At 46.0% G+C, this 15,058-nt stretch overlaps 1 protein-coding gene across 2 annotated transcripts in view; it reads right to left on the bottom strand.

Moving 5' to 3' along the window:
• Positions 1 to 15,058, bottom strand: part of LOC147457514 (lysine-specific demethylase JMJ27-like) — a 77,560-nt gene that overhangs the window by 30,580 nt on the left and 31,922 nt on the right. The gene's annotated exons all lie outside the window — the stretch shown is intronic.

Genomic DNA, 15,058 nt, shown 5'->3' with positions numbered 1-15,058 from the left:
TTACTTGACAAGGGGCAAATACTTTTCCGAGTCAGATTATCAATCCGACACATAATTTCAACATATCCAACATTGTGAAATTAGCAGTCTCACTCCGCCCATCCGTTTGGGGATGATGAGCAGAAGAAAAATTCAACTTTGTACCAAGGTTATCAAACAAGGCACGCCAAAAATTTCCTATAATGCAAGGATCTTGATCACTAACAATAGACTTGAGCATCTCATGACACTAGAAAATCTGTGCTAGAAAAACCCTAACCATATGATCTATTTTGATTGTTTTCTTGACTGGAATAACGTGTGATTGCTTGCTAAATATGTTCGCAATGGTCCAGATCGCATCATTTTCATTATGAGTCTTAGGGAGATCCATAATAAAATCCATGGCAATAGTCTCCCAAGGTTCATCAGGCACTGGTAAAGGCCCAGGCCTCTTATGTCGATCATACTTGACTTTTGGCAAACTAAGCATTCGCTGACATATTGATCGATGTCTGCTTATAGGCTTGGCCGAAAGAAATATCGTTCCAATGCTAAGGACGTAGGGAGAATACCCAAGTGACCCGCATAAGGATGTGCTTCATCCATGGTTTTCTTCATCAAGGGTGCTGCGACGCTAATTGCTTGGTGGTGGTAGAGGTAGCCATCCCGTATTGAGTAGGGATATTCATTTTCTACGCTCTGTAACTTTCTCCAAATGGAAAAGAAGTCTGGGATGTCTAGATACAAGTCAAGAAGTGATTCCAGTTTTTGATGATATACAAAAGTGATTGCATTCACCCTCGGCCATCAAGACAATGCGTCCGAGGCCACATTCTTACTCCCAACCATATGAAGGATCTGGAAATGAAACATGGACAAGAAGTTTGTCCATCTCATCTGCTTCTCAGATAATTTCCGTTGTGTAAGGAAATACTGCAAACTTCGATGATCAGTCTTAATCACAAAACTCGTTCCCAGAAGATAATGCTTCCAAGTAGAAAAGGCATGAATCACAACCATAGGTTCCTTCTCGTAGATCGAGGCATGCAATTATGATCCTCTCATAAGCCACTCCATGGGCTTCTTGGTTAAGCATTGCACCGATGCAATCAATTGGAGCATCACAGTGAACCTCTAACGGTTTCCGTAAGTCTGGCACTATCAAAATAGGACCATGACTCAATAAATATTTCAGCTTGTCAAAGGCAGCTTGTTGTCACGTCCCCATTACAAGGGGATCTTCTTTTTTGCTAGGTTATGGAGTTGTCTTGCTACATGAGTAAAGCCTCGAATAAACCTCCGCCGATAATACGAACACTATCCCAGAAGGCTACGTATATCATGGACAGTAATGGGAGTTGGCCAACCTTGTACCACCTGGAACTTTGTTGGATCCATGCTCACTTGATTGTGAGAGACTATATGGCCTATGTAGTCTATCATTGTGAAAAGAACTCACTTTCTTTGCATTTGCATGCAATTCATGCTTTCCTAGTTCCTTAAATACTATATCCAAGTGCTTCCGATGTTCCTCTTCTGACTTCGAAAAAATGAGTATGTCATCAAAGAATTGTTAGTTTTGGCGTCTCAAGTGAACTGTCCAATGTGATCCCATTATTTATTTGGCTTTTAGGTATTTATTTTACTTATTTGTCAAAGTCAGGGTAGGGTTATTGAGGTTGCTATATAAGCAGCCCCTTGACTCCATTGTATACACATTCAGTTATTCATGGCCAAGGTTGCTTGGTTCAAGAGACTCTCTCTCTCTCTCTCTCTCTCTCTCTCTCTCTCTCTCTCTCTCTTTGGTCTCTATCGACTTTGACATGGTATCAGAGCCACTTGGTGTAGCTCGTTGATTGAAGAGCCTTGGCGTGGAGCAGAGCAAGCGGCGGAGAAGAAGATTTTTTTTACATCGCCGACATTGTATTCCCATCCTCCAGCGCTGCCCCATCGGTGATCCAATTCTGGAGGTAGCGTTTCAAAACGCTACTGCATTTTGTTCTCCTCTCATCGTTGCCAACACCTCACTCCCCAAGGCTCTTCGTTGTAGCGTTTTGGGACGTTGTTGTCCACAAGCGGCCTCACTTGGCAGCGCTCCCACTTTCCTTTGGACGGTGTCGCTCATCTCCCCCAAATCGCCTGTGTTTTAAAACGAGTAGCGACGGGGTGCTGCCACTGCCTCAGAGTTTTTAAAACGCCAACAAAGTGAGCCCCAACCGACTGCGACAACGTGTCAAAAAGCAACCTCCAGCAACTTTTCAGAACAGCGATCTCGCCCAGTGGCCCACCTGTAACAAACTGCTAACGTGTCGACCTACTGAAGAATGGAGCTACCGGCCGAGGGACCTAAACCCTAAGAAGAACAAGTAACAGAAGAAGTGTCACAAAGTGATGACGTGGTAGCCCAAGAGCAGAAACCCTAACCCTACTTTCTGCCAGAAACCCTAACTGCTGAAACCCTGATTCTGAAAACCCTAACCCTAAAACTTGCAAACCCTAATTCTAAAACCCCTAAGAAGAACAAGTAACAGAAGAAGAAGTCCTACCAACTTATGGGGGCCCCGTCTGATGGGGCCCCAAGTGACATAAAGGCATTAAAAATAAAGCAGAACACGCTCAAAAGACTTTGCACATCAAAATATGATCATGTGGCACCTGTACGGACGTTCAAAAAATCGCGGCGGATTTTTAGGGAAATCCCGAAATTTTAGGAAAGTGATTTTTTGGGTCAGCTTTTCATATTTGATGCTTTTAGGTTTTGGGCCTTTAAATATGAACCTTGGTGGCCCTCTCTGGCAATCTTCAGCGCGCAGATTGCAGAGGAGGTGCTCCCCAACTGTTGTACTTTGCGAATCAGCAATAATATAAAGAAATACCAAAAGGGGCGCCAAGGTTTGGGGCCAATACTCTCTAGGGTGGAATTCCGCCACTCCGTGTCGCGTGTCGTCTCTCTTTCTCTAAGTTCAGTTGTTATTGAACAGTTGTTATTGAAGTGCTAAAAGTCTGTTCAGTCTGTTCTTTTCTATTGGCACGTGGTGCCCGTCTTGTGACACCACCTCCCCCATTTGCGTTTCAAAACGCTGCTATTGACAGTGGTGGACACTAAGGGACAGCGAGGTGGCCGTTATTCGACAAAGCACAGCAAATGGAGCAGAAATTTGGGAGCGAGGAGCATAAAGCCCATAAAGGGGCCGTCTCGAGCCTCTGGAAAGGCGAGCTGTCACAAACTACTGACGTGTCAAGTCACTGAAGAACGGAGCCAACCTTCAGATCCCGGCCGAGGGACCTAAACCCTAAGAAGTAGTAGTGGAAGAAGAAGAAGCGGAAGAAGTTCCCACCAATTTATGGGACCCCAATCGATGGGGCCCAAGTGACATAAAGGCATTAAAATAAAACTGGACCCAGCACAAACACACACAAAGGATAATTTGCGAGCTCATGATGTGGTAGCTGTTGTAAGGATTTCCGAATTTTACGCTAGCTTGCTGACATGGCAGATTATACGGATTCCACGTTTCACGCTGGCTATTGCCATGGTAGAGCTGTACGGTTTCTTGCTTTTGCGCTTGCAGCTTTTGGACCAGTTGCTTTTGAGTTTGAGTACTTTTCATGTAATTCCTTTTCAAGGCCAAAGGCCTTTAAATATGTGCAGAGGGCTCATTCTCTGGCACGCTTTGGTGAGAAGGTGCAAAGCGCGAGTACCGGCATTGTACTGAGTTCAAGTAATATAAAGAAATACCGAAGGGGGCGCCAAATTTGGGGCCAATACTCTCTAGGGTGGAATTCCACCACTCCGTGTCGCGTGTGCTCTCTTTTTTTTCAATTCATTTGTTATTGAAGTGCTAAGAGTCTCTTCAGTTTGTTCTTTTCCGTTGGCACGTCGTGCTCGTCTTGTGACAATGGTATCAAAGTATCGGGCGTGTGCTTTTCTGAAAGCATACCGGTCCTACAAAAGGGCAGATAGACTCTCCGGCACCTTTGAAGGCTACTGGAATTTTATTTGAAGAATCTTCGGGACCCGTCCAAGACTTATTAGGCACTCCCACCCTTACTTCATCGCGCATCGGGCGCGTCCCCGTGTCACGTGACACATCTAACCCTATGTGTCCGTGGACAAGCTACAGCATGATCAAGGTTCAATCAGTCCAGTCAGTCTAGATTAGAAGTGATCTATTCGTAGACCATGCATGCCCAGTCACTTTTGTGAGTCTATTCGTAGACCGTGCATGCCCAGTCACTTAGTGTAGATGCATATCCTCTGGTTGCACACAGCATGATCATCAGTATTCCCATCAGAATCCATTAGAATCAATTAGGGGATTTTTCCAATGCATTTAGTCTATTTTCCCTATTTTTGACATTTTCCACTTATTAATTTAAGTGACTTTCCAACAAAAGTAGGTAGGGCAATTTTGCTAAGAAAATATACAAGCAAACCAAAGCTAGCCCTAGTAGTTATGCTACCGAAATCGGGCCAGAACAGGTGTTTCTTAGCCTAGATTGTGCGGGGCAGCTTGTGGGAGATCACAGGTTTTATTCCCTTTGATAAAGAATAAAGAAATACCGAAAGGGGCGCCAATTTTGGGGCCTACAGGTTGTCGGTGTCTGCTCGGAGCATTCTAGCTCCCGAGCTGTGTGTGTGATTAAGTGTTAATTCCCGTTACAGGTCTCCTTTGCGAAGTGCTTTGTGTGTGTGTCTAAAGTAAAGAATTTCGGGTGAAAGCCAACGCCTACCGCCCTACGGGCCGGTTTCAGAGTACCTGTTGCCAAAGGCCTGTTGTGCTCCTTGCTCATCTGCCAAAGAGTACGCTTCACAGTCAGTATCCCCACGCAATAGGTGACTTTCCCGACGCATACGGACACTTTGCAAAACCTGGCGAGAATCTGAAGCACGCTGAATTCTCTGTTTTCTGCCCCGAAAATGCGCCAGTTCACCTGTACAACGGTCCCCTTGCGTCCCCGAACCTCCTGGGGGTATTAGGGTCCGTTTAGGGCCGAAACCCTAAACCTGCAAAAATATACAGCAGGCTCTAATTCCCTGTTTTGGGCTCCGTTTCGCGTGCCGGTCACATCTGTAGAAGGACCTCGAGCTCCCACACCTGTAGGGCTACTTGCCCTTTGAATCGGACGAGATTTCTGGCGTGAAACCTCTCCGAATTCACCTGTACATGTGGGGGATTAGCCGCTAGCTAATCCAGTACCTGTGCAAGAGGCTCTTGCCTCGGCAATCGCGCATGAACCCACATAACTGTACATTGGTCAAATGAAAAGCCCACTAGTGGGGCATAACATACTGCTCGTAGGGGAGAGAGAGGGTAGTGCGTAGCGTGCAGGGCATCACTCCTGGCACCGCACTGTACATAAGAGGGAAACGAAGCACTCCATAGCTCTTAACCTGTGACAAACTGCAAATGAAGCCTCTCCCTTCTGTAAATTCAGCGCCAAATCTTCTGCAAGAGGAAATTGCATGAAAATTGCATGAAAATTTGACACTTGGCGCATTTACAAGCATTTTCCCGTTTCGGGTTCGCCGATTAAAAATATCCTGACCGGTTGCCCAGTTGACTTCGCGGAAGAGTTGTAAAATGTTCCCCTAGTCATACCGGAGGTAATGACGCGAACACATTTCACGGCCCAAAATAGCAGTTCCCTAAATTTTAGGAGATGCTTCCGTTGGGCTCCCACTGGTCTTCTGACCATCTATCCTCATTGGAACCGCATCCAAAAGTGCAATGTGGCCCAACTGTCGGATACTTTTGTTGGTAGTCCCACCTTGACTTTACGCCTTAATTGAGTTCACTTCCTAGTATCCACCAACTTTCTAAGTGCGACGGGGGGACCTATATGATCTTGCTCTGAGCCTAGACATCCTCTTACCATACGAATTCCAGTGCCGACCACTTCCCGTCTGCCGGTGAATCTACCGTTCACATTGGCCATACAATGTCCGATCGTTTGCTACTTCAAAAAGAGGGTCTCAAAACAAATAAAATAAACCCCATCGAAAAGAAACCAACAACCAAGGTTAGCAGTTGCCACATCTGTGTGACATGGTTAATAACTGCCACGTCCTCGTGACATACCCCCCTCTTGAAATCGCAAACGTCCTCAATTGCATACCATAAATACACGCCACTGATGATCTTGTGCTATTAACACTCTTTTATCATCGCATGTATCCGCAAGAAAGGTCGTAACATACATAAATACAAATGACTTAATGAGGCCTTCATACTTTTGCCATTTCCATCTATGGCACTGAATTCATATGTACATTTGATGTACTAGCTCTATCATTACCCCTCCTTTGCAGACGTTGGGTTGGGGCATAAGTAGGCTGTAACCCAAAGGCTTCAAGGTAAAGCTGCAATACATTTGGTGACTCTGATAGTTCATGCTCTTCCATCCACTTTGCATCCATAGGCGGATAGTTCTTGAACTTCACCAAATAGCGTCTTGCAACTTGTTCTTTAACTTTTATGTCCTTATGTGCCAAAACTTGCTCAGGTACCAGGATCTCATCAAGTTCCTCAACTTTTGGCTGATCCTCATCTGGCATATCTTCTGGCACATCACCCACGAAGGGTCTTAGAAGACTCACGTGAAACGCATTATGAATCTTCCATGCATCAGGCAATTTCAACCTGTAAGCCACATCGTTGATCTTGTCAAGCACTTGAAAAGGCCCATAGTAACGCATGTTGAGCTTAGGAAACAGCCGTTCCTTGCCCTTCATCTTCTTTAACCTTGCCTTTTCGAACCTTAACAGAACCCAATCACCAGGTGATAACAGCAATTCACGACGGTGACGATCAGCAGCCTTTTTCTGCTTTGCCTGAGTCTTCTCCCAAGCAACTTTAATCTTCTTATACATCTCATCCATGTTCTCAACATATCGATCTGCCTCAAAGATCTTGTCCTTTGTATGCAAAATAGGAGGAACCTTTTTGCCGCCTTAAACAATCTCAAAAGGTGCTTTGCCAGTAGACGAATGCACCGTATTATTGTACGCATACTCAATTGAGCATAGGCAAATACTGTTTCCACTTGCCCTTATTATCTGACACATAGCATTTCAGCAGATCTAAGACAGTAGAATTAGCCTCTTCTGACTGTCCATCAGTTTGTGGATGAAACGAAGATGGGAACTTGAGCGTAGTACCCATGTTCTCAAACAATCCTCTCCAGAACAAACTGGTCATGCGAGGATCACGATCACTGATAATCGATTGTGGCATACCATGGTACTTAAACACATTGTACATGAACAAGCGTGCCATCTGATCAGATTTTATCTTCTTCCTGACAAGGATAAAATGGGTCTGCTTGCTGAACCTGCAGATAATGGTCCATATACCATCATTCCCTGTTGGCGTCCTTGGAAAATCAAAGATAAAGTCCATAGCAATGCTTTCCCATGGCTTATCCGGAATCGGCAGTGGTTGTAACAACCCTGGTGCCTTTTGCCTGTCAAACTTGACCTTTTGGCAAACTATGCATGCTCGCACAAAGGCATCCACATCTCTCCTTAAGGTAGGCCAATAGAAGAATGTCTCTACCGCTTTAACTGTCGCATCAATGCCACGATGCCCTGCATACGGTGGGACATGACTCTCTTCCATGACCTTATGTCGCAGTGGCCTAGTGACACAAAGTGCATCATCATAAAACCATCTCTGAGGAGGTAGTGCTCGTGATGTTGCCCCTCTTGTAGCTGTTCAAAGATCCTTGCAAAATCTTCATCAACAGTATATTGTTCCTTCATGTCATCTAACTCATGATGATAAGGAATTGACACAGCTGAAATTTGTGGCTTTCTTAATAACGCATCAGCCACAACATTCTTCTTGCCTTCCACATGCATAATCTGGAAGTGGAACATGGAAAGAATGTTTGCCCATCGCATATGCTTTTCGGATAACTTTGACTGTGTCAAGAAGTATCGCAAGGTCTCGTGATCTGTTTGGACAACAAAATCAGCACCTAGGAGGTAGTGCTTCCAGCTAGAAAGCGCATGAATCACGGCCAAGAGCTCTTTCTCATAGACTTGCATAGTCCTCTCTGGCCCTTGCAAAATTCGGCTTTCATAAGCTACTACCCGTTCGTCTTGCATTAGCACTGCTCCGATGCTACTGCCACACGCGTCACACTGGACTACTAATGACTTCTTGAGATCTGGCAAAACAATAACTGGATCTGAAGTCAACTTTTCCTTTAAGAGACTAAAAGCTGAAATCTCTTTTTGGGTCCATCTGAAAGTGACCTCTTTCTTTTGCAATGCGTGAAGAGGCGATGCTATCTCTGCAAAATTTCTGATAAACCTTCTATAGTAGGAACACAATCCCAAGAAGCTTCTGACATCGTGCACAGTCTTCAAGTCTGGCCATGTCTTGATAGCTTCGACCTTTGCGAGATCCATTCTAACACCATCCTTTGAGACTATGTGACCCAGAAAGTGGATCTCTTCGAGGAAGAATTCACTTTTGTTAGGATTGACAAGTAACCTGTGACTGCGCAGCTCTTCGAACACAATGGTCAAGTGACGCCTATGCTCCTCTTCATTCTTCGAATACACTATCATGTCATCGAAGAACGTTCCAACAAACTGTTGATGCGAGCGGAAAATCCGGTCCATCATTTTGTTAAACGTGGAAGGAGCATTTGTTAGCCCAAACGGCATCACTAGAAACTCATAGAGACCAAATGTCATTCTAAACGCAGTCTTGCGCACATCCTCTGGCCTTATACGAATCTGATGGTACCCACTCTTAAGGTCTATCCTGCTGAAAATTGCAGCACCCCTCTAAACGATGGAGAATATCATCAATTCTAGGAATAGGGAACCTATTCTTGATGGTATTCTTATTCAACGCACGGTAATCAATACACATGCGCCATGAGCCATCCTTCTTCTGCACTAGGAGCACTGGGGAGAAAAAGGGTGAAGAGCTAGGCTGAATCAGCCCCTTCTCTAATAACTCCTCAACCTGGCCCATAATCTCTTTCTGCTGCACCGCACTAACCCAGTAGGGAGGTCTATTTGGTGGGCTACACCCTGGCACCAAATCTATCCGATGGTCCTCAGGTCTCTCTGGCGGCAATTGCGGCGGTAATGAATCATAAAAACAGTCACTAAACTTTTGCAAAAATGCTGACCTTTCTTTATCTAACACAGATAAATTTGACTGATCACTATCTGAGACATCACGTGCAAAAATCAAGTACGCAGAAAGATGATTCTTTATTACAGAAGTGATAGCAGAAGCAGATACAATAGGGACTGACTGTCCTTTAAGCTTTACATCCAAAATGTGAGTTTTGCCCCTATGTTGTACAGTGATCTTTTTGTTGTAGGCATCCAAGACTCCATGCACTCGGAACATCCACGAGATCCCCAACAAGGCGTCACAACCTTCCAGCGGCATAATGTAAAACTCTTCAGTGTCCACATACGACTGAATATGCAAACGCAGTTTTCCAATGATGGGAGTAACACACTCTGCGTGGCCAAGACATGCCAACACTGCCTCTGCTGTGTACCCAGTCTCTTCAGCTCTGATGCCCAGCTTCATAGCTAACTCTGGTGAGATAAAGTTGGCTTTGGCACTTAGATCAAAGAAGATGAGTGCCGTATGATCCCTAACTTTACCCCATGCCCTGCATAACTCACCGGCATCTGTGATGGGCCTGTCACCCACCATGTCTGGCACTAAATCTGTCGTGGGTTTTGGCTTCTTGCCTTTCTGGTCTTCTTTATCCTCTGAGTTAGCTGGCCTTTTCCTTTGTGGACAATTGATAGAAAAGTGACCAGGCTGCTCGCATATAAAGCATTTGTTCTCAACCATTAGGACCTTCTTTTCCTTGAGCGACTTGCGCACAAAAGGCTTCCTTTTCTGTTTCTTTGCTTGCGCTCCAGAAGTCCCAGCTGAATCCTTGTCTTTGGTGGCCTTTTCTGACCCCTGTGACGCATCAGGAGCCGTTTTCACAAAGGGCTTCTTCGCTGAATTTTTCTTTTGCTGCCCTCCTTTGTCACTGCTCAGAAATCCACTGTCCTCTCCTTTCAACAAGGCAAGACCAGTGTTCGCAACTTCCATAAGCTGAGTAAGGGTAGCCACTCTGTTCTTTGTACAGTAATCGCGAAGCCCTTTAGGCAGCCCACAACAGTACTTCTCTATCTGCTCTGTCAATGGCACAAATCTGTAGGAGGGTCACTGAGAGTAATGCTTTACAAAACCTCCTATTGTACTCCAGCAAGCTCTTGCACGAAGCTGAAGTAAGCTGGTGTCAATCTGTCAGGACGTCGGCTTCAAATTCATTTGACGGCCAAGCAGATGCAAACATTTGCTTGAAGTAAACCCAAGTGGCAGGTGCCTGTCCTTGCATTAACAAAGTCGTCCACCATGTAAGCGCATTGTCCTTTAAGAAAGTGGCAGCTTTCCTGACCTCGAGGCCTCTGTAAAATTCCCTCCCGCATAAGCTGTATCAAACTGCTGGAGGAAAGTAAGGGCCTTAGTCTTATCCTCGAAACCACTGAAGGTACTGAACTTTACCGCTGCTCCACCTTCTTTGTAAGCCTTCGGCTTCTCTAGTGCCCCCAAATTGTCATACGGAATGGTCTGCAACATGGGCACTGTAGTAGGCATGATCGGCACGCCTTGGCCATTCACATTTTGCGTCAGAGGTGCGATATCTGGCTGCTGTCCAGAAAAACCAGCCATGCCAAAATGACCCTGTGGCACCCCAAATTGGCCCTGGTTAGAGTGGAAACCTTGCTGCATGCCGATACTACCATACATGGGGTTTGGCATGATGCCTTGCATACCCCCGAACACTGTTCCTGGCATGTACAGCTGACTTCTAGGCGCATAACCAGCCATACTTTGAAACACTGATCCACCCCCGAAATACCCAAGATGTACCGTGGGTGGTGGGAAAACTGAGTGCATAGCCTGGTATCCAGCTCCCTGTCCATTCAAGACAACATGCTGGCTCTGAAAGGTGGCGGGCTGAACTGGCATAACCTGTGGAATAGGCGTTCTAGCCACCTGTTCAAGCACGAGAGGAACCTGCTTTGGAGCCCCCGACTCCGCAACATGTGAGTGTTCCCTTTCCTCCTGTGCCACATGAAGTACCTGGGCTTGAGCATCAACAAGCTCCGTACGCGGTGTAGGTTGCCTATTTTGCTGTTGCACTGGAGGCGCTTGCAAGAATTCCATAAACCTCGGATTCTGCACCAGCTGCGAAAAGACATTCACCGCGGCAACTAACTGAGTCTTGAACGCATCATCCTCAAGTTGCCCTGTCATAAAGCCCTGTACTACTGGAGGGACATTAACGTTGACAGGAGGTATAGACTGACGTGGCCGTGAGCTCTCGCCAATCTCAAAAACCATAGGAATCTCCTGTCTGTCCTTTGAAGACGAACCCTCTTCCATAATTCCCTTCCCCTTGTCGGCCATAGTGTAATCCCCACGTTCCTGCACTCTATGTCTTTATCCCAAAACAATCCAAGCTCACTCTTTAAGGAAAAAGTGATTGATGTCCCGGCAACGGAACCATGAAACCGGCCCGTAGGGCGGTAGGCGTTGGCTTTCACCCAAAATTCTTTACTTTAGACACACACACAAAGCACTTCGCAAAGGAGACCTGTAACGGGAATGAACACTTAATCACACACACAGCTCGGGAGCTAGAATGCTCCGAGCAGACACCGACAACCTGTAGGCCCTAAAATTGGCGCCCCTTTCGGTATTTCTTTATTCTTTATCAAAGGGAATAAAACCTGTGATCTCCCACAAGCTGCCCCGCACAATCTAAGCTAAGAAACACCTGTTCTGGCCCGATTTCGGCAGCATAACTGTACTAGGACGCTTCACAGTCAGTATCCCCACGCAATAGGTGACTTTCCCAACGCATACAGACACTTTGCAAAACCTGGCGAGAATCTGCAGCACGCTGAATTCTCTGTTTTCTGCACCGAAAATGCGCCAGTTCACCTGTACAGCGGTCCCCTTGCGTCCCCGAACCTCCTGGGGGTATTAGGGTCCGTTTAGGGCCGAAACCCTAAACCTGCAAAAATATACAGCAGGCTCTAATTCCCTGTTTTGGGCCCCGTTTCGCGTGCCGGTCGCATTTGTAGCAAGACCTCGAGCTCCCGCACCTGTAGGGCTACTTGCCCTTTGAATCGGACGAGATTTCTGGCGTGAAACCTCTCCGAATTCACCTGTACATGTGGGGGATTAGCCGCTAGCTAATCCAGTACCTGTGCAAGAGGCTCTTGCCTCGGCAATCACGCATGAACCCACATAACTGTACATTGGTCAAATGAAAAGCCCACTAGTGGGGCATAACATACTGCTCGTAGGGGAGAGAGAGGGCAGTGCGTAGCGTGCAGGGCATCACTCCTGGCACCGCACTGTACATAAGAGGGAAACGAAGCACTCCATAGCTCTTAACCTGTGACAAACTGCAAATGAAGCCTCTCCCTTCTCTAAATTCAGCGCCAAATCTTCTACAAGAGGAAACTGCATGAAAATTTGACACTTGGCGCATTTACAAGCATTTTCCCGTTTCGGGTTTGCCGATTAAAAATATCCTGACCGGTTGCCCAGTTGACTTCGCGGCAGAGTTGTAAAATGTTCCCCTAGTCATACCGGAGGTAATGACGCGAACACATTTCACGGCCCAAAATAGCAGTTCCCTAAATTTTAGGAGATGCTTCCGTTGGGCTCCCACAGGTCTTCTGACCATCTATCCTCATTGGAACCGCATCCAAAAGTGCAATGTGGCCCAACTGTCGGATACTTTTTGTTGGTAGTCCCACCTTGACTTTACGCCTTAATTGAGTTCACTTCCTAGTATCCACCAACTTGCTAAGTGCGACGGGGGGACCTATATGATCTTGCTCTGAACCTAGACATCCTCTTACCATACGAATTCCAGTGCCGACCACTTCCCGTCTGCGGGTGAATCTACCGTTCACATTGGCCATACAATGTCCGACCGTTTGCTACTTCAAAAAGAGGGTCTCAAAACAAATAAAATAAACCCCATTGGAAAGAAACCAACAACCAAGGTTAGCAGTTGCCACATCTGTGTGACATGGTTAATAACTGCCACGTCCTCGTGACATACTCCCTCTCTCTCAGCGAGAACCCCTCAAATACCCCATTCAGCCTTGCGTTTTCAGCATTGGTTGGACCACTACATCCACTAGCACCTAGCGTTTTCAATCATCGCTAGCAAAGCTGCAAATAAGCAGCGTTTTCAGCCTTCAGTCGCAGCAGACAGAGCAGCGTTTTCAGCATCAAGTACAGCAGCAAATTCAGCCATAAACACCTGCAGATACACACCATTTTCAGCCTCCCAAAAACGCAGCAAACCAGCGTTTTTCAGCAGTCCGAATCAGCCCCGAAATTCAGCAGATAGCATTTTGTGGACAACAGTTAGAAGGTTGCAGATTTCAGCCCTTAGGACGTCGTCGTCATCACCGTCATCATCGTCGACATAGTCTAGACTTGCATCAATCACATGCATTTCCATTGTACCAGTCTGTGCAATCAATAGTAGACCACTCTTACCGACGAGAGTGGGGCCTTCGGAGGAGGGTTTTACAACATCTCTGGTGTCGTATCTCTCTTCTCTCTCTATCTCTCGGTCTCATACACTTGCACGCACAGTGTCCATTCACTTTGTTTGTGATCATAGCATTCTCTCATTAAGAACGGAAGGCTCTACCTTCCATAAGAACAAAAGGAACCTTGAGCACAGTTCGGAGCACTCATCTTGAGCAAAGCGCAAACATTCATTCCGCTGCACCTAATATTGGTATCAGAGCTTTGGCAGTGTTCTGTATAACTCAAGGAAAGAACCAGAAGAAATTTTTTTGCTTGTTGAGGTCGCACGAACCTAAGTTCGCTTGGGCGTGTCGATTCCTAATCGTGTTTTTGAAGAGTGACAAGAATCCCAGAAAAGAAGGGCTTGTCCAACCTCCCCAAGGTTGTAAGGTACGTAGTATTCGGTACGTGTTCGGTATGTACTGTACGTTGTACCGTATGGATTGGGCCATAAGGTACATAGAATTCGTGGTATATTTTTTAAAAGCTAAAAATACAGAGAATTTCAAATTTATATACAACCTATCTAGTTTAAAAACACTGCACAATACTTAAAACATAGCCACAACTTTCAAAAAACACTTAAAATCAGCCCACAAGTTAAGTAACCGCTAGAATCGAGTCCATACCACATGGCATAGTGTAAGTCAAAAGTACATAACTAAATGCTGTGAATCCTGATACAAAAATAACATAGTCACTCAATAAAGAGTCTGGGTGGCTCAAGCAACAAAATAAAAAGCATAAATGAGTCATGACAAATGTCCAAGTCCCAAGACCCAAAGCACTGGGCAATCACTACTACTCAAAATCATCATCAGAGGCTGATGAAGACTCAGAGAGCATGTCTCCCATCTGTCAAGACATTGCCCTCATCATCATGATCGGGCTCTCTCTCCTCTGGCACAGATGCTAGGGGTGCATCACGCTCATCTGGATCATCAGCCTCTGAACTCTCGGTGTGGATGAGTCGAACAGCCTCATTGGCTCGTTTACGAGCAGGCCGAGCGGGTAACTTTCCTCTGTGAATGCTCTCTCTGTGTGCAACCTCTGGATCTGCAGCAACAATGCGAAGAGGAATACTATAAGCTCGAGAGCGAGATCTAGTGACCCGGCGATCCACGCTCTCTAGCTCCCTGTGCAACTCTCGAAGGATCTCCTCCTGCTCATCTCTAATCCGTGCATCGACCTCCTCCGCAATAGGATCTGCCACCATCTTCAACTCTGTGGGATCCACCTACAATGACAAGACAAAACATAGTCCATGATTCAACATTGTCTTTTGATCATTGACTTGTTTTCATAAATGTGCATGTAAATCTCACGTGCTTGGGTGTCCCCAAGGCATGAAAGCTGCGCACAAGCCGCATGTTAGCACGGCAATCAACCAGTCTCTCTAACTGCTTGGTGCTAAGACGATTGCAGATCTTCGTGTGAATAAGAGAGTATGCACTCCAGTT

The sequence above is a fragment of the Adiantum capillus-veneris genome, chromosome 5 (genome assembly GCF_014529385.1).
Source record: "Adiantum capillus-veneris isolate H3 chromosome 5, ASM1452938v2, whole genome shotgun sequence".
Lineage (NCBI taxonomy): Eukaryota > Viridiplantae > Streptophyta > Polypodiopsida > Polypodiales > Pteridaceae > Adiantum > Adiantum capillus-veneris.
Note: the sequence above shows the minus strand (reverse complement) of the source record. Positions and strands in the feature narration are given on the sequence as shown.